This window comes from Phaethon aethereus (assembly GCF_964289735.1).
Source record: "Phaethon aethereus genome assembly, chromosome: 1".
Lineage (NCBI taxonomy): Eukaryota > Metazoa > Chordata > Aves > Phaethontiformes > Phaethontidae > Phaethon > Phaethon aethereus.
The window spans coordinates 122,633,498-122,657,948 of record NC_138575.1 but is presented as its reverse complement, the minus strand read 5'-3'; positions in this window follow the sequence as shown (position 1 = coordinate 122,657,948).

Below are 24,451 nucleotides of genomic sequence, written 5' to 3'. Positions count from 1 at the left end.
AATAATTCTCAGCCACCCACCTTTGCGAGTGGCTTAAGTTATCGCTACCCCATGCCGTAAAATGCAGCCCTCCACTAGCGAGCTAAGGGACAGTGACGGCCTGCTCAGGCCGCGGCCATCCCACCGAGCACGGCAGCACCCTCACCAGCCCTGCCCCTCGGTGAAGGCACTGCCGCTTCTTGGTCCACTGCTCTGGCCAGCGAGGGAAGAGCTCAGACCCCCCTGAGCTGCCCCATGCCTCTTCTGCTGCGGAGGAAGGGGACCGCCTTTTTACCTTGTTGTGGAAAGCCAGAGGATGCCCACTTTTTTCTGCCATTGTACCTCGGGGTGATCAGGTCACCCCGTCTTCTGGTGAAGAAAAGGCCGGTTTCACTTAACGACCCCTCACACAGGCGTCTGCCGGTGGAAAGCAGTCCTCATGGCACTCCCGCGTAATGGCGAGAGGAGTCACCCTCCGGGGGAGCTTCAGATGGCATAAGGTGAGCCCTGAAGGCGGGCTGTGGGGGTCCTTTCCGCCACATTGCGTCTCGCCGGTGTTTGGCTTCACCCTCTAGTGCAGAAAGTGGCCGGGATGGCGGCGACAGGCAGAGGTTTGGGGCATTCAGGTTCACAGAAAGACAAACGTGGTTTCCTTTTGGGGGGCAAAATGCTGCTCTGGGGTGCAGACTGGTGCTGCTGGAGGGGTGGGCAATAGGGGGGGTTTGCTTGCACCCAGAGCAACCGCTCCCACCTCAGCACTGAAGTCAGGCTGATGTTGGTTTAGACTGACTCTGGTTTTTTTTCGTTATGAAACAAGTTTAACAGGTGGAGCTGACTAAAATGCAGTCCCGAGGTGGTCCCACACAGGAATCTCAGTTCTCCAACCTCCTGTGCTGGAATCGTCGTGCAAAGTCAGCTTCAAGCTCTCAGGTTGCCCTGCCGCTCCCCGCTCCCCGCTCCCCACTCCCCACCACGGCCCGGGACGGGGCGGCGGGTGTCCACAGCCTGCGGCACGTGGCGGAAGGGACCAGCCCCTGCGGGGCATGGGGCCAGGGTCTGCCTCCCCGCCACGGCAGTCGCAGGAGACGTCAGGCAGAGCGGCTCCCTTCTGCAGCGGCGCTTGTTGGCTGGCTTCTAGTCACGAGGAGGAGAGGCGAGGCGAGCGGGTAATCGTCCTCAGGGGGGGAACAAACCGCTCTTCTGTTCCCAGCCGGGGCCTCGCCTCTCAAAAACGCAGCCTCTGAATTAACCCGTGCAAGTTTTCGCTTACATGGCAGCTCGCGCTCGACCAGTGCATTTGGAAATGGTTATTCGGTTCACCAGGCACACTCGGGCAGGCTCAGAACAGCTGCCTGCACTCGACCTTGAAGCGCGGGCCTTAGTGCTTCGATTTGTAAGCCTGTCAGTGGACTTAACTGGATCTTCCGCTAGTTTGCTCTTTGCAGCCGAAGCGGGAACCCGTCGTGAGGGATTTTTGATCCAAAGTCTCACGTGCACTTCTCCAGGGTTTGGGCATTAGGCTGAGTATGCTGTCTGTCATCCATCTCTGCTCCTCTGAAGGAAAAGCTAAAGTATGAGAGAAAGAGAGAGAGACAGAGAGAGAAATCCTATTATAGTTTCACAGGTCTAATCTGCCAAAGCAGAGCAGGAACAATTTTTAATTTTATAAGCACCCACTTCTAACCTTATTCAGTGGTATTACCCTTTTTCCACAATCAAATATTAGTTTAAACTATCTTGAGCTTAACACCTTATTACACAAAGCTTCTTAGAAATAGAAATAAAATAAATAATCTCACACAAAGGAGCGTCAGACCGAAAGGGCCTGCGAATGCATGACTAATTCAAACCCGATGAGATTTCAGATGTAAGGTACATACATTTATGAAGCTATTATTCTCCTTCATCAGAAAATGTTCTTAGTTAAAATTTTAATCCAGCCAAAGTGTCTGCTGGAAGGGGGTCTTTCCCTGCAAGGTGAGATAGAGAATTTTCCTCTGATTTCAGCCAACATAAGGCTAGAGTCCTCCTACTGCAAACAGTGGTGTGATAGGATTTTACCCTAATTTTACACCACTTCCATTGAGTATTTACCCTCTATTTTTTCCCAGCCTTCTGATACGACTTTTCTTTTCAGAACAGTAATTAATCCGAAACAAAGCGCTGAATCCTTCTGTAAGCTCTACATGAGATCAGACCACTTCTGCGTATCACTCCAGAGATAATAAGAGCTCTGGAAGCTCTGCAGGGAGTAACTTATTGGACATAAGATTCTTACTGGGGCACCCTCCACCAGTGCTACTTAAAAGAGTGTCTGTTCCCAAATGTCTCTTGAAATTTAACTGTGCTTATTTTTTTTTCCCCTAGTCAACTGATGACTGTCCCTCAGAGACATCACTGGAAATGGTGCTCTCTCAGAGTCCCACCTGGTGTTTCAGTCCATGGCTAGGCAGTGACCTTTGACTGCATCTATGAGACTCGAACGGTCCGGGCTTGGCGTAAAGGGTGCTTGTCCTCCTTAGCTCCCTTGCAATGGCGGCACTGGAAGCCCTGCTGTCTGTCATCAAACAGGTTGCAGACAAACCAGTCAAGTGGACCAGCTCCAGCCCCAGGGTGTGGGCTATCCTGTCACCGATGAGCGCGCAGGGCTTGTGCGTGAGTGCTGTGAAAAGGGGAAGGATGTGCCCATGCAGCTGGAGACAGATAAGGGAGGTGAAGAAGACCCAGAGCACTTAGAAAGAGAAGAAAGGAACTGCTGTTTAGGTAGTCTGCAGGGGAAGAGTGCAGGGGAGTGAACACCAGGTGAGTCAGCACCCTCCCCTTCAGAAAGGCGCTGATTTCATTTGCTTTTCAGATGGCATTTCAGGGCTTATGCAGAACTTTAGGCATCTTCCAGGCTTCCTGAGCAGCTCTGCTCCATCTCCAGGAAACGCTTGTGTACATGCACAGCATGGCAAAAAACCCTAGGCAGCGCTGTTACAGATGGGTTACATCTATATCGACCCCAGCAACTTGTGGGTATGCATGAGTTGGGGCTAAGCAAAATTGCTGAGGGATTTCTAGGTGGGAAGGTGCAGCAGCAAAGCCTTTCGAGTTGCCGGGGACGGCCTAGGCGGACTCCGCAATCACGCACTGCTCTCTGCAAAGGCATAGTTGTGACTCTGTAGCATCTTGCATTGTCCAGTCTGGGGAGGACAAGGTGGCATGACGGTGCAGGTTCTGGTACAGGCTTCCTCTGACAAAATTCTGATCTTGAGGGGACATGCTTCCTTCCCTGGGAGCAGGACTTGGTCTTTGGGTTGATGCCAGGCTGCAGTCAGTGTTGCCTCCAGCCCTCCTCCTCTTCGTCCCTTCATTCAGAGCTGCCATTATGAATGATGCTGCCCATTCGTCCCTCTGCAGAGCTGTGAATTCCCACTCAGTAACCTCAAGACCTGCCCATCTGCCCTGCCTCTTGCTCCCTCAAAGCCAGGGCTGCTTCATTTGCAGCTCAGTGCATGGCCTCTCTTGCATTTTCTGACCCCAGATATCACCCTTGATACTTCTGCACAACTGAACCCGGCTGCTCAGGGTGTGGAGCTGGGGAATGGCCAGAGCAGGGAGTTGTAATGGCTGCTCGCAGGGCCACTGCACTTTGATCAGGCCCTGAAGGCATCAGGCCTCCCTGTACCATGGGCATACCCAAGTGACACAAGCTCTCACAAGACCTGATTAGCCTGACACTTCGCACTGCACTTCGCTGGCCATGGCATTACCTCTGCCTTGACCTGGAAAGATCACCCTTCAGGTCCACCAAACAGGTTGGCCCATTTTTGTGTCTGGTGACTTAGTCATAGAAGTTGCCCAGAAGAAGTAGAGTCTCCTTGAAGGTTTAAAGACTCCAGTAACCATGGCTGAGATGACCTCATGTTGGCTATAGCCCTGCTTTCGGGGCAGGGGTAGACTAGGTGATGTCCATGGTTCCTATTCTGTGACTCTTTATTGTTACACGGTTTATTTTAGCCTCTCCTGTATTCTCTACTGGTAGAAATGTTGTAGCCCAAAGGAAAGATTTAGCAGGAGAAATAATTGCTTTTGACAATATTCACTGTGGCCTATTGCTGAAAAGGAGACAGGTGGACAGTAGCTCTGTCTTTTTAAGATGACAGATGGGGATACTAACATCAGTGCCTTCAGTTTGCTTCATTTTGCAGAGAAGTCATTTGAAACTGCTGGCACCTTTCACACAGCCCGGAAATATGGCAGCCATAAATCCAGATATTGCCTTCTGTGATGCTCCTTGAATTGTGCACCTCTCTGCAACGGCACCTCAGCAAGGGGAAGGCTTGCGTGGAGATAGCAAGTGTGCCGTGCGCTCAGCTGGTGGCCCTGAGATAGTCAAGAGGCAGCGCACACGTGCTCTCCGCAAGAATCAAATTTCATTATGGAAACTTTTTAGTTGTTGCTGCTTTTAAATAAACCCCAACTGGGCCTGACCTCCCTTTCTCCCCATCTGTTTCGTATCTGTAGCGAAGAAATAAAAAAGCCCACATCGGTGGGAGGGGAGGAAGGCTCGTACCCTGTTGCTCACTCACTAGCCCAGCATACTAAAAACCCCTGGCTTTGTCTTCACTTCACCTTCACCATTGGGTGTTGGGTTTTGGTTTTTTTTGCAAACTTCCCATGTAAACTCATTAACGTCGCTTTTCCATCTGACCCACTTAGAGACCTGCGTCACTGGTGATGTTTCAGCACTGAGCAATCTCCCTCCACTTTTCTGCTCATATCCTAGGAGCTGGGGGGCGGTGCATGTGGGTCTTGGCTGAGCGGCACTGCCTTTGCGTGGATCTATATTTATACATTTAACGTCTGAGCAGGCTCAGCCTTGCAAGGGTTGTCTAGAGGGAACGGCACCGTGTTTGTGTCAACACCTAATGGGGCCCTTTCCACCTCTGGAGCCTGATGCAGCGAGCCTGCGCAGCTGTTGCAACGCCTGCTCTGCAGAGTCAAACAATGCTGCTTTTTATAGACTGACAAGCTATAATACTGCTGGTGCTGTGGAGAAGCGATAAAGGTAACATTTCGCATCACCAGTCAGAAACTGTCTCTCTTAGGATAACTTGGCAGAAAAAAAAAGGAGGGGAAAAAGCGCAAAGCTGTGAGCAATGGCGTCCATCATCACATAATCTCTCTGGGGCCATGTTTCGAGCAAGATTGGGTGACACTGTTGGAGGGAAAGTAAGAACCAGACACTGAAGGGATGCTGGCGTCCCGTTCATGCAGTCCATTGTCCTCAAAGACAGAATGTTACTCTGCAAGATGTACGTGAAAAGAAAAATATTTCTAAAGCACTAGCTTGTAAAAGGTGACCAGCGAACATGCAGTTTTCTGTGGCAAAAATGGTGCTGCTGCCGGTGAGGGGACTGTAGCAGGAAAGGGCCCCCAAAGCCATAGTGTTTCCCTGTCTCCCAGACCTGCTCATCTTGCACCAAGGAGAAGGCAGGTTGCAGGAGGGGAGGCTTGGCTCTCGTTGCCAGCTTGGCAAACCTGCCCCGGACTCTGATGGGCAACCTGGGATCATTCCATCTCCTGCATTATCACCTATAATGGAGGAGCAGCTGGCCAAATTAGACCCTCTGGCTGTGGTTTTGCAAGGCAAAGCACTCAGTGGCGATACGTGCCAGGAGCACGTTCACCACTCCCACCTCAAGCTGCAATGCTCCCTCCTGCTCTGCGAGGGGACACCCCACTAGTGCCTGTTGGGCTGTGCTGCAAGCCAGATCAGAGAACTGATAGCACTTTCATTTGCAAGTTTGGGTTTTTTTTAGTTGGCTTGGCTTCCTGGAGCTCCATTACATGGCTTTATAGAGTGTGGTCCTGGCATGTGTTGGGGATGGAGTATCACAGCATGGAGATGGGGATGCGTCTTGGAGAGGGCTTGCATAAGGATTAACAGGCTTTTTTTGTTGAATGTGTCACGTGGTGAAACCACCATGGCGGTCAGACCAGGACCAAGTGGCAAAGCCCCTCAGCTTCACCTTCCCTTGCCTCTGTGCCAAGCCAAGCTACCAGGGCTTGACAAGCCTTCCCCAGTGCCTGACTCCCCTGGGGCTCATTGCTAAACTAGAACGGTGTCCAGAGGGGACCCTTGGATACTCAGCTCCCACATGAACCTGCTGATGTACCCTCATGGAGGGCTGGAGCCAAAATTCATGGCTAATTTTGAGCTGGAAAAGTCTCTTACGTGCCTCAATTCACAGCGAGCTCTTCCCCAGCTGCCTCTCCTGAGGGGTCTAGATGGGTCCTTCAGCCTTGTCCTCCTAGAAGTCTGGAGTGGCTCCACCTTTAAGCTTTTGGGAGTCCCACATGCAAAGGCTTCACTTTGTCTTAGAAGAATTCTGCTGGATGTTAAAAAAGTTGGGGTTCACCTGACATGCTTGATTCGGGGCACACTGCGATTTTCCCTGTGGCTGGGCCCCAGGAAGTTGCTTTACTCCAACACCATCAGCTGCACCTCTCGCTGCGTACCTGGGCTCACCTCAGTTGCTAGACCATGCCACATTCAACAACTCCTTTCCAAACCTGTATCATTTTATCTGAAGGTCAAAAAACTTTGGCGCAGACGTTTTCCCCCAGCCAGTGAGTACAGGAACACCGTTTACACGAAGTTCCTTTTGCAGGTAGTTGTCCCTCTTCACTCAGCCAGCTTTATTCCCACAAGTAATCTGCTTGCAGAAGAAAGGGCAACAGAGAAAAGTCCTAAGCTCAGACTTTTCTACATTATAAAATCATCTGGGAGATTTTTTGTTGCTGTAACAAGAGCTGTGCTGTGTATGTGTTGTGCCCTGCTAGAGAAGCTACCGGCCAGAGAAGAGTCTGGAAGATCTGAAAGTTCCTTGCTCAAAGGTGAGGGGAAAGGGTCATTTGCTTGCTGTTTGCTGGGTGGTTTGGGTTTGGGTTTGGGGTTTTTTTTTAGTAGGGCATTTTAAGAAATGGATTTTCATCCCTGGATGCTGGTCGTCCTCTTGCCTCCTAGCTGTTATGCCCTTTCTTTGAGTGTCCTTCGGGACCCTTCAATGATTCAGGTCACAGGAGAAAGACTGATCAGCTTGTTTTAGGCTCAGGTGTAGGAGCGAAGTTGCAGAGGGAGGCTGTAGGCTATTGATCCAGTAAGATCTGAATGAACATGATATTTGATCTGTAATTATATAGCTGATGAAGCTCTGCAGGGCAGGTGGAGTCAGCATTTTGAATCGGATGTAATGTGCTTTTTTCCTGTTACTGTAAATTAGCTGCAAGCACACCTTTACATCTCATCTTACAGTGCTCCCTGTCAGACATCTCTGACTTCAGCCAGCAGGCAGAAGAGCAGCACTGAGCACAGAGAAATGAAAAAAGGGGACAAATCTTGCGGCATCTCCTTCAGTGCCCTTTTCACCTGCTGTTCTAAAAAGCACTTGGCTTGCTTTCTGGCTAGGTTTCACCAGGCTGCAAGAGTTAGCTATGTGCTGCAGTGGTACTTTATGAGGCTACAGTTTAATTTAGAAGCTAATTTATGCAATTTATGCATCTGTCCCTCTCTTCCATTAGAAGGCAGCTGTTGGGTTCACCCCATGCGCAGCGGAGCAATGGCTATGGATAATTGATGAACTGGGAACTCACCACTGGCCTCCAATGCAAAAAGGCAGGACCAAGAGGTGCACTCAAGGGTGGGCTATGAAGAAGAGATTTAGAAACACTGCCCAGGCATGTAGGGTGGTGCTAGGGAAAACAAAATTCAGCTAGAGCTGATGCTTGCAAGAGGCTTCAAGGGTGGCAAGAAGAGCCTCTACCCCTACGTTAGTAGTAAAAGGCTGAATAAGGAAAATGGGGGCTCACTGCTGAATCGGGCCAGGTGATTTAGTGACAGTGGAGACAGGTAAAGCTAAGGCACTCATTGCTGCCTTTGCCTCAGTCTTCACCAGCAAGGTCTCCTAGGCCTCTGAGCTTAAAGAAAGAGTTGAAGGGGGAGGAGAAAAACCAGCAGTGGATGAGGATCAAGTCAGGGTTTTCTTGAGAGAAAATCCTGCACATGGGACCCACAGGGCTGCACCCAAGGGTGCTGAGGAGAACGGCTGTTGTCCTTGTAAGACTACTTTCTATAATGTTTGAAAGGTTGTGGAGATGAGAGGAGACCCCGGCAACTGGAGAGAGGCAAACATTGTACCCATCTTCAGCGAAGGCTGGAAGAAAAACCCAGGAGACCACAGCCCAGTCAGCCTCATGTCAGTGCCAAGGAAAATCATGGAGTGAGTCCTCCTGGAGCATGTTTCCGGACAGAGGGATGAGAATAAGGTGGCTAGGAACAGCCAGTATGGATTGACCAAGGAAAAGCCATGTTGGATCAACCTGACTACCCACTGGGTTATAAACCCAGAGGGAGGTGTGAAAGAGGAATCAGCTCCTCCATTGCCTGGAGACTGAGAAGACAAAGATGACTCAGGGCTCATCCCAGTTAATGTGGGGTATTAGTAAGAGTTCGTTCCCTGATAGCAGGCCACATGTTCCTGGGGGTGCTGAACTGCCAAAGTGTCAGGTCCAGGAGCCATTCTGGTATTCTGAATTTTACGGTAGTAACCAAATAAATACCATTGCAAATTCTTTGGTCTTCTCATTTGGTGTCAAAGAGGAGAAGGGAAACAAACTTGGCAGAAATCAGCCTGATCACATATCCTGGTATTGATGCACCTCATCCCTTCAGAAATTTTTTCTCTCCTAGAGAAAACGATGCTTTCCAGCCACTGTTGCTCTCCTTTCCTTCCCCCTTGGTCATGGTGGTGGGTGAAGGTCCCGGTGGCCTGGCAACACAGTGTCAGTGGGCCATTTTATGAGGACTGTACATACCTCAGTCCCATAAATGTGCATTTCCAAGGAATTTGAGTTTCACAGCATCTGAGGAGCAGTGACACTGTCTGATTTGGCCAGGAGGTTTAACAGGCAGTGAGCTCGTCAATGAGAAATAACAACTCTGCCAGAAAATCTAGGGCAGCATCTCACCTTGCCGGGGACAAGTGCGCTCTCGGTTGTGGACACATGAGACCGCAGCTCTCAGACACTCTAGAAAGCCTGGGAGCTGGGATTTCAAAGGAGATATAGCCCTATTGGCTTTCAGACCAAATCTTCCATGAAAAGAAAGGTTCATCTGAAAAAAAAAAGTTCAGACATGCAAAACCAAAAAAAAATAATAATAAAGTGGTTTCCCCAAACAATTACATATTTCAAGATCAGAAGGTCTGTACTTACACACAAAAAATGCTCCCTGCAGGTTTTTGAAAGCTCAGTTTTCTCTCAGGAAACAGCACTCTTTGTGGGGTTGCTGCTGCTGGTTTCCTATGAAGGGAAGTGTTTGTTTGTATACAGCTGCAGCCCTTTTAACTGGCCATTAATAACTATATGCTAATAGACTAAAGAAGGTCTTAATTTTCAGAGGATGAATATTGAAGTTGTAAATTCAAGTGGAGCATTTGCATTTATTACTATACATTATCTTCATAGTGTCTGCGGAGTGTTCTGTACCCCTGTGGTGAATATGTATGTGAATAAATCAGTGAGCATTAATTGCTGAGGCTTAGCCCATGGGCCCTGGATTCAACTAGAGCATTACTGTTGAATTTATGAAGGTAGGGTTCCAGTCCAAGAAGACTACCAAGATTAGGTTGTAGTGAAAAATTATTGAAACTGGCATAGTTTGTTACTGAATTGTAGCATAAACTGCGGTTTTACAGTTTTGACAGACTTCAGGGATCTTCCTGGGATAAAAGCTTCCCTGCATGTCTCCAGTAGCAGGACCAGGGCAAAAAGCATGTTACAGAAAAGACAGTCTTTTCTGTTGGGATTTTATTTGTCTTGGCTCTTAACTTTCCCAGCAGAATGAGGGTGGTGAAACGCTGGCACAGGTTGCCCGGAGAGGTGGTAGCTGCCCCAACCCTGGAAACATTCAAGGTCAGGTTGGACGGGGCTCTGAGCAACCTGATCTGGTTGAAGATGTCCCTGCTCATTGCAGGGGGGTTGGACTAGATGGCCTTTAAAGGTCTCTTCCAACCCAAAGATTCTGTGATTCTATGAATTTCCTAATATCCCAGATAAATCTGGAAAAGAAAGGAGGATTTTTCCCCTATGTAGTATCACCCATGGATGTGGGAAGTTTGTTTCCTTGAGCAGCCCGCCGAAACTGCTTTCCCGACAGATTTACCAAAACACGTAGCTGTGGCAAAGATGGCTCTCACCCAGCGGTGAGGCAGTTCCCAGGCTACCAGTGGCACAGACCGAGCGGTGGGGTCCGTGTCTCTGTACCGTCTTCCACCACTCACCGCCTGAAGGAGGGCAGGCACAGTGCTAGAGGACGAGCATGCCTCGTGGCCTGGGAGCCTGACCAGGATGGCTGCGCTGGGGGACACTCACATTGGTACCCCGAACATAGGAGACAGGGCTGGCTGGCATCATTATAACATCCATTATTATCCGTCACCACCTTCCTCAGATGCGCCATCCCCTTTGCCTTAGAAAAAAGCCCCGCTTTTGAAGCAGGGAGCTCCACAATTCAAGCCCTGCCTCTGCCAACCCCGCCGCTGTCCCACCGCGCGCGCAGTGCCAAGGAGCAGAACGCAGGCACAGGCTGGCGGCTGGGAGCAAAGCACACAAAATGCCGGTGTCCCGGTGCACAAACCAGTGAGCGATTTGCATAATTAGGGCAATGCTGACGCAATGCTAAGTATCTCCCTTGGGTGCACGGCAAGCTCAGGAGGATCCTGCTAGAGCTTTCACAGAGGTATTTCTTCGTGTTACCTCTCGCCACTTGATTGAAAATGTTTTTACCGCACATCACTGCACACAGAGAAAAAATTTCTTCCTAGATATGATGTAGAAAAGCTGTGGTCTGCTCCTCTCCTTCGTGCAGGAGAATGCACTGGAGATGAGGAGGGTGTCTCTAGCCCTCCAACAAACCCTGGGATCCACACAAAAAGGCAGGGCTATGTCTGGGACCACATTGCCGTTCTGCAGCAGCATGTCACGTCTGCCTCTGGTGGCGGCACTGTAATAGGGCTGAAGAGTGAACTCATGGGCGAGGGCAACGTGTGTCCCCTTTTCCCAGCTTTGAGGAGGTTACCCACAACCTCTTTGTCTTATGAATTGCTCCAGACCAGCTGGTTTCTTATGTTTTCTAAATTTTTAAAATCATTTATAGTGCTGGTGGCCTTTGCTCTGTCTGTCACAAGGACTGTGAAGCTTTGTGAAGATCTTAGCCTGTCCCACGGTGTTAAGTAACGGCTCATCTGTTCTCCAGGCTGACCGGCAGCCTGCTGCTGTCTTGAAGCACAGTCCAGCAAGGGATGCTTGAGAGTCTGCATTTGTGCACGCACGTGGTACGCAGTGGAAGGCCCCCGGCTCCTGTCACATTGCATTACCCTGTCACTTGGCCACTTCCTACTGGTGACAGAAAAAGCAGTTTGTAGAAGACAAGTCTCAACAGGGGTGATGATGGCATTGCATGCAGAGACGAGCCAGCGGTGTGGCCGGGTTCAACTGCCAGTAATGTGAACCCTGAGAGAGAGCAAGAGGAGATGAATATGGGGAGGCATTACATTTGGGCTTTGCCATCAAAGCTGGGACTGCAAGTCCAAGAGTCCCGCAGTAGCCACTGGAAACCCCTCCGCCTACTGCCACGTGAAACCCCAGACCTCTGGGACCTGAAGATGTGCAACACTGGGTCTGGACTCACATGCCACATGGAAGAGCAGAAAGGTTGAATATTTCCAGGTGCACGCCTTTGGCATTTTGTGTCTGAGTGAACGAATTAAATAATTAATTAATTAATTAATTAATTAATAGGCTAGGCTGGTGCTCCTGTCCTACTCCAGGATTTGTAGGTCCTCGGAATCGCCTTGGGCAGGCAGCAGTGGGAAGGGTGAGAGGAAAAGGAGGAGGAGGAGGGGGAGGAGGAGGAAGAGGAGAAGAAGGAAGAGGAGGAGGAGGAGGAGGAGGACGGCCAACCCTAGAGCTGGAGCAGCGCTCAGCTGGCCTCGGGCAGTGCCGGCTGCACGCTGAGCCCTGGCAGCAGTGCGAGCCAGGGCAAGGCGAACACCGAGGTTTGGCAGTACGGGGCTGAGTACTTGGGCTTCCTGGTGCTCGCTTTGCTCTTGAGTACACTCAAAACCAGGCTGCTGAGGGTTTATCGTTCCCCTCCACGTCTGCCTAGCTTTCCCCCTGCCTGTTTCTGCCCTGTGGGAGCTCAGACAAGGCAGGAGGAGGGCAGGGAGCGAGGGGAAGAGATGCCCACCACCTGCACATGGCCAGCACCACAGTTTTTCACTGACATCAGCAAGCGCTGGTCAGGCCTGTGGCCAACTCGGCAGTGACGGCTGAAATGGGATGATTAGCCGGGTTTGTAGAGGTCTGCTATGCAGGACCTGCGCCGAGATAGCCGAGCAGGACCCCTTCAGGCTGCGCTGCTTGTTATTCATCCCCCTCCAGGAGGATTAGAGCACATGGCAAAAATTTTTTGGCATGCAAATAAGACTTTCTTCCTGAATTTCATGCCGAGTTTGAGCTCATTAATCTTCCCCTCGGAGCATGACAGATGACTCCCCATACCGCTGACACAAAATTTTAATCCTACACCTGGACCCGGCCGTGCGGTACCCACTGGTAACAGCCCTCTTGTCATTCGGGAGGCTCCTGGGGAGCCTGCGCGCCCCGGCTTGGGAGTGCAGGCGACCCCCTGGCTCCCCCTCTGCAGCTGGTCCCTCTCCTCCCTGTCCCGCAGCCGCTGACATCAGCAGACGTCGGCGCAAAGCAGCTCAGGAGGTGGCATGAAGGGATGAAGGAGCAAAGCCGAAAATTGAATTAGCGCTTATTAGAGGGGCAGCTGGCAATGCTGTGGAGCGGCCGCATGTGCAATCCCGGGTCCAGCGTGTCACACACAAGTGGCTGCGGCTCACGTGGGACAGCCAGGAAGTGCCCCTGCACCTCCCACGGGCGGCCTGATCCCAGCCCCCCTCCTCCCCTTCCTCCTCCTCCTCCCGCTCCGCGAAGGACGCACGTCAGGGCCAAGGCGGCGGCGGCTGCGGCGGAAACGCTCCGCGTGGAGAGGCCAGGGAGGCAACGGCATTAGTGAGCTGAAACATCCCGAGCAGAGGGGACCGTGGCATCACGGGGGTGGTGGCCATGCGTCCCCCCCCGCCTCCCTGACTTGAGACCAGTTGCTGACGGCTCTGTAAGCAGGTTTATTAACCACCGAGCATGTGTGCTAATTGCATTACTAAGCATGGGCAAAGGAGGCGGGATGGGTGTACCAAGTTAGTGTCAAGCCTGTATTTGGGGAAAATTTGCATCGACGCTCATATGTAATGCTCCGGCTGTGGCATGTTGCAGACCCCGGGGTGAGCAGGATTGATCTCTGCATGGATCGAAGCAATCATCATGGGAGACATCAGACATGTAGCCAGTCCCCAAAAGTCCATTTTTCTCTGCAGCCAAGCCGTGCTGCCACGTCATGGGCGTCGGGCGCCAGCGCTAAGGAAGGCCCATGGAGGGTCTGGGTGGGTTTGCCTTATACTGTCAAGTTTTATTTCTGTTGCCTTCAGCCCCAGATGGATTGACACATCCTCTGTAACGAGGCCTGTGCCACGGGAGCAGTTTGCAGCTCCACATTTAATGAAAAATGCCTGGCTACCGTTAATTCTCCTAATAACACTGCGTCTGCTTCTAGATGTAAGTGCTAGTTATTAATTCAAGCATTTTCTTTTTCATTCAAAGGACATAAAGATCTCTTTCATTGTTTTGTACCTGCTCATCCACCTTGCAGGCAGTTTGCTTGGTGAGCCAAAAGGGTGCTGTTTCACTGCCTCCCATTTGTTAAAAATGCTGCCGGTCCACACACAGCATCCTAATATTAAATATTTCACAGCACCGCGTGGGAACATGCTACCTGAAAAACAATTTAGTGCTTGATACTTTTGACATTGAATAGTTGAGAGGGCTCAAAACATGGGAACATGGGGCGAAAGAGGAAAACTGCTTGGGGCCAGCACGGTACATGGACATAGGCAGCCTTCCTGAGGGTGCTGGTCCCCAGGACAGGCGCTGCATGTGCGAGGGCAGCACTTCGGAAGCAAATTGGAGGCCCAGACACTCTCACCCAGTTTGACATTACTCCTGCGTTTGGGTCCTGTAGCAGTGCCAGCAGGATCTCAGGTGTGAGCGAGCTCTCCTGGAGCCTCCTCTCCCACCAAGACCCATATGGGGTGGATTGACATTGGATGGACCTAGTGCAATACTGACCAGCTCAAGGGCTAAGCATGCTGCAGAGCCTGTGGCATGTTAGCCCCGGCCCGATCCCTCCTGCAAGGCTTGGTGGCTTCCTGTTGGCTTGCAGAATAAGCTATCCTCATCCCCCTTGTAAACATCGGCATGCCGCTTGCCAGTCACTGGCTGGACATGAACAGTTTAAGCTTCCAGCTTTATCTCCCACCCTGCTGCTTGGAAGGGAAGCTGCAGGTGGGTGGGGGGACAGGGATAGGACCACAGGCAGGCGCACGTGGGGAGGAGGAGGAGAGGGATTTGACCTACGTGGTTTCTCAGGGCCCCTCAGGGGCACAAGGCAGCCTCTGGCCCTCTGACCAGCAGCCAGCATTTACCTTGGTAAATGACCAATAAATACATATATTATATATATATAATATATATATAATATATATATTATAAACAAATTGACCATGCCCATGTAATTCTCAAACTTTCTAGCATGCCTTACCATTTCTGGGCATCGTGTGTTGTTTTTTTTCCCCATGCACAGAGCACTGGTTCAGATGATAACATATTCAAAAACTTGCAGTTTCAAGATTTCCTGGCATATACCGGCAGAGTGCTTCTATTTCCAAGCTCTCCCCTCAGGGCACACAGTCCCAGGCTGCGTCACTGCCGGACTTCGCTGGCCGAGACAAAGAAGGGGAAGTCAGTGTCATTGCGCATGGACGCAAAGGACTGCCTTTCTTCTTTGGCAAATCAGAAACCATGACGACTTTGAGTCACTTAAAATATTCAATTCAATCTATGACAAATGCTTTGCAATGCTTTGCTTCTATCCTTCTCTTTCTCATTTTTGTCCTTTTCAGTGATGTTAGGGAAGTTTTGCAATGTCCCAACAGTAAGCAGCTTTCCTTAAAATGTCAAAAAGAAAGTGCTTGGATTTTTCTTTGGGCAGAAATATTTGCCCAATTGAGCACGAATCTACTGCCAGTTTCTTTCAACCCAGGACTCTAGGGTTTCAGGACCTATAAAATATTTGTTTGAAAAATGTGGACCAGTTTTATTTGCTGGGTTCAGCTCCCCATCACTCCAAGGAGAACACCGTAGCTAACAGGAACCTCTTGAACTCAGTTATACGGATGTTAACATTTACTCTGCTGTGATGCTCACAGCTAGAGACAATAAATGATTTTTTTCTTTTTCCAGCATTACCTTAGCTATCCTGGTATCCACAGGGAAACACTGGCACATGGCATTTTGCACTGAGCACCTGTTGCAAACTTTGCTGCATCCACCAACATGATCTGGCTCCAATCAGCCAAACACAGCTCTGCTACACCTTTGTTTGTCAGGCAGGAGTTTCCATAAAGCCCAACCAGTCAGTCAATTATTTCTCTTTATAGCCAGATTTACTGCCTGATCCAGAACCAAACACTCAGCAGAATCACATTGTACGAGCTGATTCATTTTGAACTGGACATGGCAAAACACCTCCCACCGCAAAAGTTTTGAATGTGTCAGTCCCCTGCTTCATGCTCACCCTTTGGCTTGTTGGGACAAGGAGGAAAGAGGCACTTCAGTGCTGCAGATACAGGAGAGATCGCGGACATTAGCACTGGGACCGGGAGAGATGTAGACGCCACCACAAGCAGGGGTCCATAGGAGGATCCCTGCAGTGGGACTGTCAGGCACCAGCTTTTCCCCAGCGCTTGCCAGGGACCGGAGGGAACAGGAGGGAGGACTTCTGGCAAGGCAGGAAGGTTAAAGGGGGAATTTTTTGACTGGAGACCCAGGCAAGTGACTTTATCCCAGTACCCTGCTTTCCTATCACCTGTGTACAGTGAGGATGAAGAACAGGCTTGGACGATTGAGGAGATGGAGTGAGTGACTAAAAACATTTCCAAATGCTTTTAGAGAAGAAAATTGCTCACATCTTCCCCCCCTTCCAATGCCCTTCTACAAAGATAAAATGAATATAGCCATCAAAAAAAAAAAGGGGGGGTATTAAAAAAAATTTGTAGAAGACTCTTATTTTGTCATTCAGGAGTTAGTGCACTATCTGTGAGCAAGCTCTTGAGTGCCTCACAGGGAGCAGAGAGGTAGCTCAGTCTTGCAAAACCCATGACTGCAAAGCATTTGGCTAATAAACTGAAACCCCAGATAAAATCTTTGTCCCTGCTTTTGCCTGGATTAACCAGAAAAGTGTGTCTTTTTCTTCAAGAGATAGTACTGCTACAGATTCAGCGGTGCCTAGATGCTGCAATTGGCTTCTTTGTTTCTTCTTTCAATTTCCCACAAATATAATCTATTACCAATGCCATGCTTTTCTTTCATCAATATATTACTGGGCTTTATCAGCAAAGCTTTTATTGCAGATCTCTCTGCGATGAGCCAGTGAATAAAGGTTAAAAAGACCAACCCCAAGTGTATCTGCGAACATAGCTTGCATAATCGGGCAGCGCTGCTGGTGCAGGTCTTCACTGACGTAACTGGCTGGGGAAAATTACCGAGACGCCTGCTGAGGGACAGAAGTGACTAACTCTCATCAGCAGAGTCCCGGCGTCTGAAGGAGCTGCTGCTAAGGCGATGGGCTAAAATAGACCCGGAGGGAAGCTGATTTTGAACAGCAAGGGCTCTTTTATTTATTTTTATAAAGAGCGCTCTGTGCAGATTGCGTGTGGACTCTTTGTGTGCCTCCAAAGATATCAGAGGAATAAACAAACCTGGAAGCAACCGCTCGCGCTTGACATCCTTTTGTTGGCATTTATCAGCCACCGGGCAGGATCCCCATGAGGTTCCCAAGGGCAGCTGAAACCTGGCCAGATCGCAGGCTGTTGTGCTCCACTCCTGCCTTAGATAAGCAGAGCTGTCCTCCAGAGCATCACCCTCCTCTTAAAAGGAGCAAAATATTGCAGCCGAGAGCTTGCAAAAGGAGCCAGAGCCATCAGCCACAGGTCGCTGCAAGCCGGGGATGCTGAGTGCTGCCTGAGGCTGTGCAGCAGTGAAGACCCTTGAGGTCTCAAGGATGAGGAGAGCCAGAGCAAAGCCCCGGTGAAAGCCCCGGGAGCCCACCCAGGGCCAGGGATTCAGGGTTTGACCTTTCATCTAATCCAGGAATGATCCCACTCACGTTACATGGGGTGGGCTGTACTTGCTCAGGGCTGGAAGTGGAAAAAGATAGTTTTCCAGCCTTGCCCCATGGCCTTCATGCTTGGTGGTGGGGCAGGAGAGCCCTCTAATGCTTCCCATGGGGCAGGGGGGAGGAGCCGAGGAGAGGGGGAGTCTTTGGCCATGGCTCCTACAGTGCCAAGCTCCAAAGCAGGGGTGTCCTCACTCTGTGCCAACCCCATAGCTAGAGATAAGGTCCTCACAAGGGGCCAGGCCAGCAAGGTCCACATCTATGCCGTGACACTCAGCCCCATGCCTGACCCTTTCACTGTGTGACTTCTGGGCTACAGATGTGCAACAACGCTTTCCTGTCCAACACCGTGCAACGGAGAAAACCCATCTGGGCTCAAATAAATAGGAAATCAGACCATGTCTCATCCTCTGCCAAGGTGGAAGCCAGTTACAGATACAGAGCAGAAGCCTCCTGCCCCGGTTTCCTCTGGACAGGCCCAAGAGACTGGACATAAGGAAAGCAGCAAATCTGTGCTGCTGCAGCTGGTCACTCTCAGGAGAAGGAAGCCAGACTGTCCCGGCTGCAAGAGGTAGCACTGACCGCTCTTGCTGTTGCTGGTGGGGACAGAGTGGCTGCTCTGGTCCACCCAACAATTGGATGCCAGAACTAGGGAGCACGGAGATGTGTGGGGTGGGACATACTTGGACTAAAAGGGATCCCCCAGCACAGCCAGAGCATCGCCTCCACCAGGTGTGAATGGCACAAGCAAGTGGGATTCAGTCACTGGGTATCTCCAGGAAGATGGACAGAATGAGATCTGAGGTTGGACAGCCACCCCAGGGGAGCCTGGAGACATTTCCAAGGCTTCACAATCTTCCCCCATCTACTTAGGAGGCACAAAGCTTTTGCACAAACGTTATCTGCAGTATGGGCCAGCGGAACGAATAACCACTTTCCACCAAATCCTGTGTATAAACTACGTTACTACCACCAAGTGTACGGAAACTGTAGCTGTATTTATAGACAACTGGCTGTTGTGAACGTACCCACATAGGCTTTAAATGAGGTTGTTAACCCATGCCTGGTTTCCTGATGATTGGTTTAACCAGTGCTAACTGGCTGAAAATTAATGAAGCTACTCATCAAATGTTTCCCCCAATGAAATGTGCTCTTTTCCCTAGGGCAGATCAAGAGGTGCCCTGGGAGGGAGAGAAAAGCCCTGGGAAGTGAGGATAGCTCAACCTGCAGCCATGAGTCTGTGGGGAGCCCTGGGGAGCCTGGAGGTGCCCATCACAAGCCCAAGGGCTGCCCAGCCCCTGGGAAGCTCTGGCCCCTCCGTTTCTTGAGCAGTACCAGCTGTCAAAGCACCAAGAAGAGAAACATGGACCTCTCCAGGTGAACCAGCTCAAAAGCAAATTGTCCCCACCAGATCTGTGACAGTAGACAAAGACTCCTTCTATGCACCTCTGCCTTGCATCCATGTAAATCTGATCTCCACAGGGGAACTGGGAGCATGCCCTGAATGCATCACCATCCCTCGTCCACAAGCAGGTAAGATTGTGGGGAGACGTGGTCATGAGCTCATGGCCCTGCCTTTGATCCCACCACATCTGTGCCAGTCCAGAAAGATGTTTTGCCTATTCAGGGAGCACACAGACATGTGCCAAACCACCAGGCTGGCTGACATCCCATTTAAGGCCAACATGAGGCCTTTTGCTGTCTGACCATGCGGAGTAGCTTGGTCCTGTTAACATACATGCAGCAAACATCTCTAACCTAGATGCATAACATATCACAGAAGTTGGGTTGGACTAGACTTTTAAAGGTCCCTTTAACCAAAACCATTCTATGATTAAAAAGTAGCTTTGCCAGTGAGTCATGGTAGCAAACACCACCAGCTTGTGCTGCGTTTTGTGAGAGGCTCTGGAAGGTGTTTTCACGTGAAGGCAGTGTGGGAAGTATGCATCGTGGTGCCACGCAGTGGCTGAGTTAAGGTTTAATTGCTGAGATAATTCCCTTAAGTGTAAGTGAAGTAGACATGACTGAAAACTGGAAGTCAAGGAAACTATCTTTCCCCTCCCTGTAGCTGAATGATATTTTCTACCCACCTGCTGCCAGGAGTGTGCAGAACTGCAAAGCGTTGGAGAACTCGTGCTTTGCAGGAGTGTCAGCCAATCCCGAGAGTACCAAAATCTGCCCAGAGGTAAATGTTTAGGCAGTAGCTGCTTGCATTTTGTTATACTGGCTAGACGAAGGCTCAGAATTAGTGCGTGGGGAAGTGCTTCTCTGCTACAGTCCTTCTGGCATGACCTTGTGCTGCTCATGTAACTCACTGTGCCTCATTTTCTGGAGTAGCACCACCCATCACCCAGATCTGCAGCAAGCTCATTTGGTAATTACTGGTGAGGTGGTTTAAAGAAGCTGTGCTAGCATTGTAGAAAGAAACTATTACTGAAATTATGTCCAAGCACAGCACCCCAGGATGGCTGGAAATTGTTCAGGACAAGAAAAATGGACTTTTGTGATGTGGGGGCCCTCTAAGGCACAGGATTTGAGCTGGCTCAACAGTGAAGAAATTATTTGTTCAATGAGTGAGCACAGGTGTACCTCCCCCTGCACTGAAAAAGCTCTGTGATTGCTTCCTACAAAACAGGTAGAAAGTGACTGCCAGATATTTACTGTATCTAATACCACTCCTTGTGTACCTCAGGGTTGTTTCCATGCAGCCTGCAAATTCTTATCTGTTCTTGGGGCCTCCTTGTGTACCTCAAGGGTGTTTCCATGCAGCCTGCAAATTCTTATCTGTTCTTGGGGCCTTGTGCATCCAAATGACTGATGTATGATCTATTCTGCAAAGTGGATATATATTAGGAGATACAATCCATAACAGCAAAAAATTTCACCACTGTGTTCCCTTCATTTTTTTTAAATCAGACTCATCTTGGGGACAATGTGATAAGAACCAAAAAGATGACATTTTTAAAGAGATCATGCTCCATCCTTCGGTCAAGGAAGAGGTCTGGGTGCCTGTGCCCCCATAGCAGATCTGTTTCTCCACCTAGCTGCCTCTCTGGGGAATGTTTTACTGGAGCAGACGGAGCTTGAAGCACAACCTTTAGGACCCCCATCCACTCACCCCTGCCAGCATGCACCTCTTTTTCTGGAGAGTTTGTGCACCATACTTGGCATGGTTTATTTTTCCCAGGCTGCAAGTGGCAGTCACCTTAGTGACTGCAGGAGGTATCCAGCTCTGAGCTTGAAAAAACTGGTGTCTCTCAGCTTCCCACAGCGTAACAAGAGAGAGCAACTGGCTCTAAGTGACTCCAAAACAAGTTCAGGAGGGCCAGAACAGACGAAATGGATGGCATGGAGTTCACTTCCCAGCAATATTAGTCATCTATTGCTTTTCCTCTGTTTTCCCACTTTCTTTGCACTCAGATACACAAGCACACTGTGTCATAAAAAAAGCTTCAGAGCTCCAAAACAGGGAGGAGAAGGAAGACAGTTTTTTTCCCCTTACTTAAAGTTTTAAAGCCACCTCCGTTGTGCCATCTGAAGGAGCTTTGAGTGTGGGAAAAAATAAAGATAATATTGCAAAAACATTCTGAACTGTAAGAATATTACACCCATAAAAAAGCCAGACCAAGCTTATAAAACTTTAACAGTGGTAGTATTAAAAATGCAGAGGGGACGAACAGAGTGCAAAAGGGAGAGCAGTAAAGAAAAGAAGAACCTGGCAGGAGGAAATACACAAAAATATGTGGCTTAGTTCAGGCACTCTAGGCATTGGCCCAACATGAACTAAATACTTTGCCACCCCAAAGTAAACTTTTTGTCAGCAGCTATTGGGAACAGCATGGGGCAAAGGGAAATGGGTGCAAAGACCCAAGATTTATGAGCCGAGAGAAACAGAGATGAAGAACGAGCACATTAAGTCAAGGGGACAAGGATATCTCCAACCCAGTGTGTGGGAAGGACCACCATTTGCAATTGCAAGGCTGATAGCTACAGCTTTTCATGAAGCCATCAAGCCAGGGACTGCGGAAGGGGATGGGAGCCCTGCAGACATCGCAGCTGGGCTCCAGGAAGGAGAAGTGACTGGGGAGGGCAGTGAGGGTGGCCACGCACTGGTTCATCTGCCCTCCGCAGGAGAAAGGTATTGGGACAAACTCTGCCAGAATGATGGAGAAATACAAGATGGCGCATGATAAATGGAACAAAGGAGGGGATAGGTTTCCCAGCTGTAGCCTGTGCCTGACTTGCTTGAGTCAGGGCATGGGGGAGACCAGGTCTGCCTGATTCCTTGTTGCCACGCAGGAATGTGCTCATTAAGATGAGGTGTAGTGAAAGAGATTTAGTCTGGGTCAAGAACCAGGCAATGGGTAGAAAACAGGCTGTGCTGAAAGGGGAGTTAAAATTTGGCAGCAAGTTCCTGGTGGAGTTCATCAAGGAGCTGTCTCGCACGCTATCTTAATCCGTATTTTCTTTAAACAACCCTAGCAGAGAGAGCAGGAATGATGTGAAGTTGGGAGTCACTGCTAGTACTGGTAGGGGTTGGAATATTATGTAGGAGGAGCTGGGTGCCCTTAAGGATGAGACTGAGACAAATGGGATGTAATTTAGCAGTAAAAAATGCGCCACCATGTACTTGGACACTAGAAACAAGAATTTCTGCTATACGCTGGCAGCTTATCCACAAAGCAGCAGAGAAAGATCACTCAGGCATGCGATGGCTCTAAGCCACAAGTGTCTCGCAGCTAAGAAAAGGCAAATGCAAATGGAAGCGGCATCAGCTAGAATATTTCCAGAAGGGCCTGGAGAAAGTGGTGCCAGGGGACGAGGACCCGCTGAGACCTTGGCAGTGCTCGGGACCGTGCCCGAGCTGCTGGGGACATCTCCATGTGCCAGCTCAGCCCTCTGCCCTGCGCCCTGATGGACCCTGGCATCTTCCTGCAGTTCAGGTGGCTGCATGGGGACACGGCCACCCTCCATAACCCCCTTTTTTTTCCAACATGTCCACTAAGCAAGGAGATGAGTTATTTAAGCTTGAGGATAATGTTGGCCATTGAGCAAATGCCTCTAAACTATCCCTGACTATGTTTAGACGAGAAATGGCAGAATTAATGACCGCTGGAGGAATGAAATTCTGCAAAGGCTTTCCTGCAGGAATCCTAGGAGCAAAGTGCTGCCTAGTTTTAAGCTGGAGCTTTGCAGGCCCATGAAGGGGGATTGCATAACATGACTATGTGTGACAGAAGAAGATGCAACACAACAGCACGGGAGAGCCTGTCTGATTTTTAAACTCATAAGCAGAGCTATAGAAATCAATAGAACAGGGGCATCCAGCTAGGCACCGGTATTAAGTCTGCAGATGAATCATGGCCAGTACTTTGGGGCAAATAAATAAGGTAGGGTTTATTTCAGACTTGTCTTTGGAAAGCCCCACTCATGACCTCAGAATTTAGAGTCTCCAGGGCAAGGCAAGAAAAGGAAGCCAAGATAGACAAAGCCACTGCATTGAAATGCCTCCTTTGAAGGCCAGTGCAGATCTCTGCTGTGCTCCTGAAGGGCAATATCAGGACAGACACAGCTCTTACCTGTGCCAGCTGTCCCACAGGCTTGAAGAGACCTCTATTCCTGCCAGGCCTGCCCAGACCAGAAAGCCCAAAACCAGCCCATTCTCTTAATCCAACTCATTAGTCATATAAAGTGGGCCACAAACAAAAGCATAACAAGAATCTACCTGATTGCTACCTTATTCTATGGTCTGGCCTCAACACAAAGAGAATTTTTATGGTCCTCACCTAGAATCAATTGAAAACCATAAATGTTCCTATCACACCCTTTTTAATCAAAATGACCAAAAGTCATGACCAAAATGACAGAGACCAGCTTTACCCATCACTGCATGCCCTGTGAATGAGTTGGGAGGGCCAACGCATGTCAAAGGCAAACAGGGTGGTCACCCCTCAGGAACAGTGGTGGCTGGAGGGTTCAAGCAGGTCCATAGCAAGGGGAGCATCTCAAGGGCTGTGGTGCATCTCTGCTATGCCCAAGGTTGGGGTTTTGTGGCATGCTGGGCTCAAGGCAATCTAGAAAGAAACAAGGACCATTTCCAAGGCTATGTGGGATGCCATCAGCATCTCCAGCGTGACAGACCCATCTAACCAGAACGTATACAGAAGAGGAAAACATCCACCTGAAAAAGGGGTTTATATACCAGGGGTATTGGAGGAAGGTTCCTGTAAAGGTAGAGGGTCTCCAGCCCACAGCGTAGGGACTGATTCCAGAGGATGTTGGTGATACCTCCAGTTATTGAGCAGGTTTTCTTCACCCAGAGGGGACACACTATCCTTCAGGCTTGTGTGTGACTATTTAGAGGGTGACTTAGCCCAAAAAAGACACTGTCCTTCACTTTCACTGCACTGCTAGGGCTGGGACATCCTACCTTCTCTGATCATTTTGTTTCATTTTGAAAGGCTCCTCCTGCCCCTATTGCGTAGTTCAGCCATGGCACTATAATCTCTTGTAAGAGGTTTTCATTAACAGATCTGCTGTCAAAGTGTAGTTTGAGGGGACCTTCTTCCCTCAGTTCGCCCCTGCACTTCACCTTCCCTAAAAGTGTCCTGATGGTCAAGCTGACCTGTACAGTAAAGCCAAGAAGAAAAACAGGAGGGGATGATGGGAACCTGCAAAGGAGAAATTCTGGGACTTGTGATTGCACTGAAAATACCGGTTGACTTTTCCTGTGCTGCAGATTTGCTTTCAGAAAGCTTTAGAATCGTAGAATAGTTTGGGTTGGAAGGGACCTTTAAGGGTCACGTAGTCCAGCCCCCCTGCAATGAGCAGGGACATCTTCAACTAGATCAGGTTGCTCAGAACCCCGTCCAACCTGCCCTTGAATGTTTCCAGGGAGGGGGCATCTACCACCTCTCTGGGCAACCTGTCCTTCTTAACTGTCCTTCTACAAATGTGTGATTTTTTTTATTTGACAGTGACAGGACCATCAGAGGGAGGAGTAAATGGAGAGTAACTGCAAGAAGTAACATGCAAAAGATGATCACCTTTTGCCTGGGGGCTCCATTT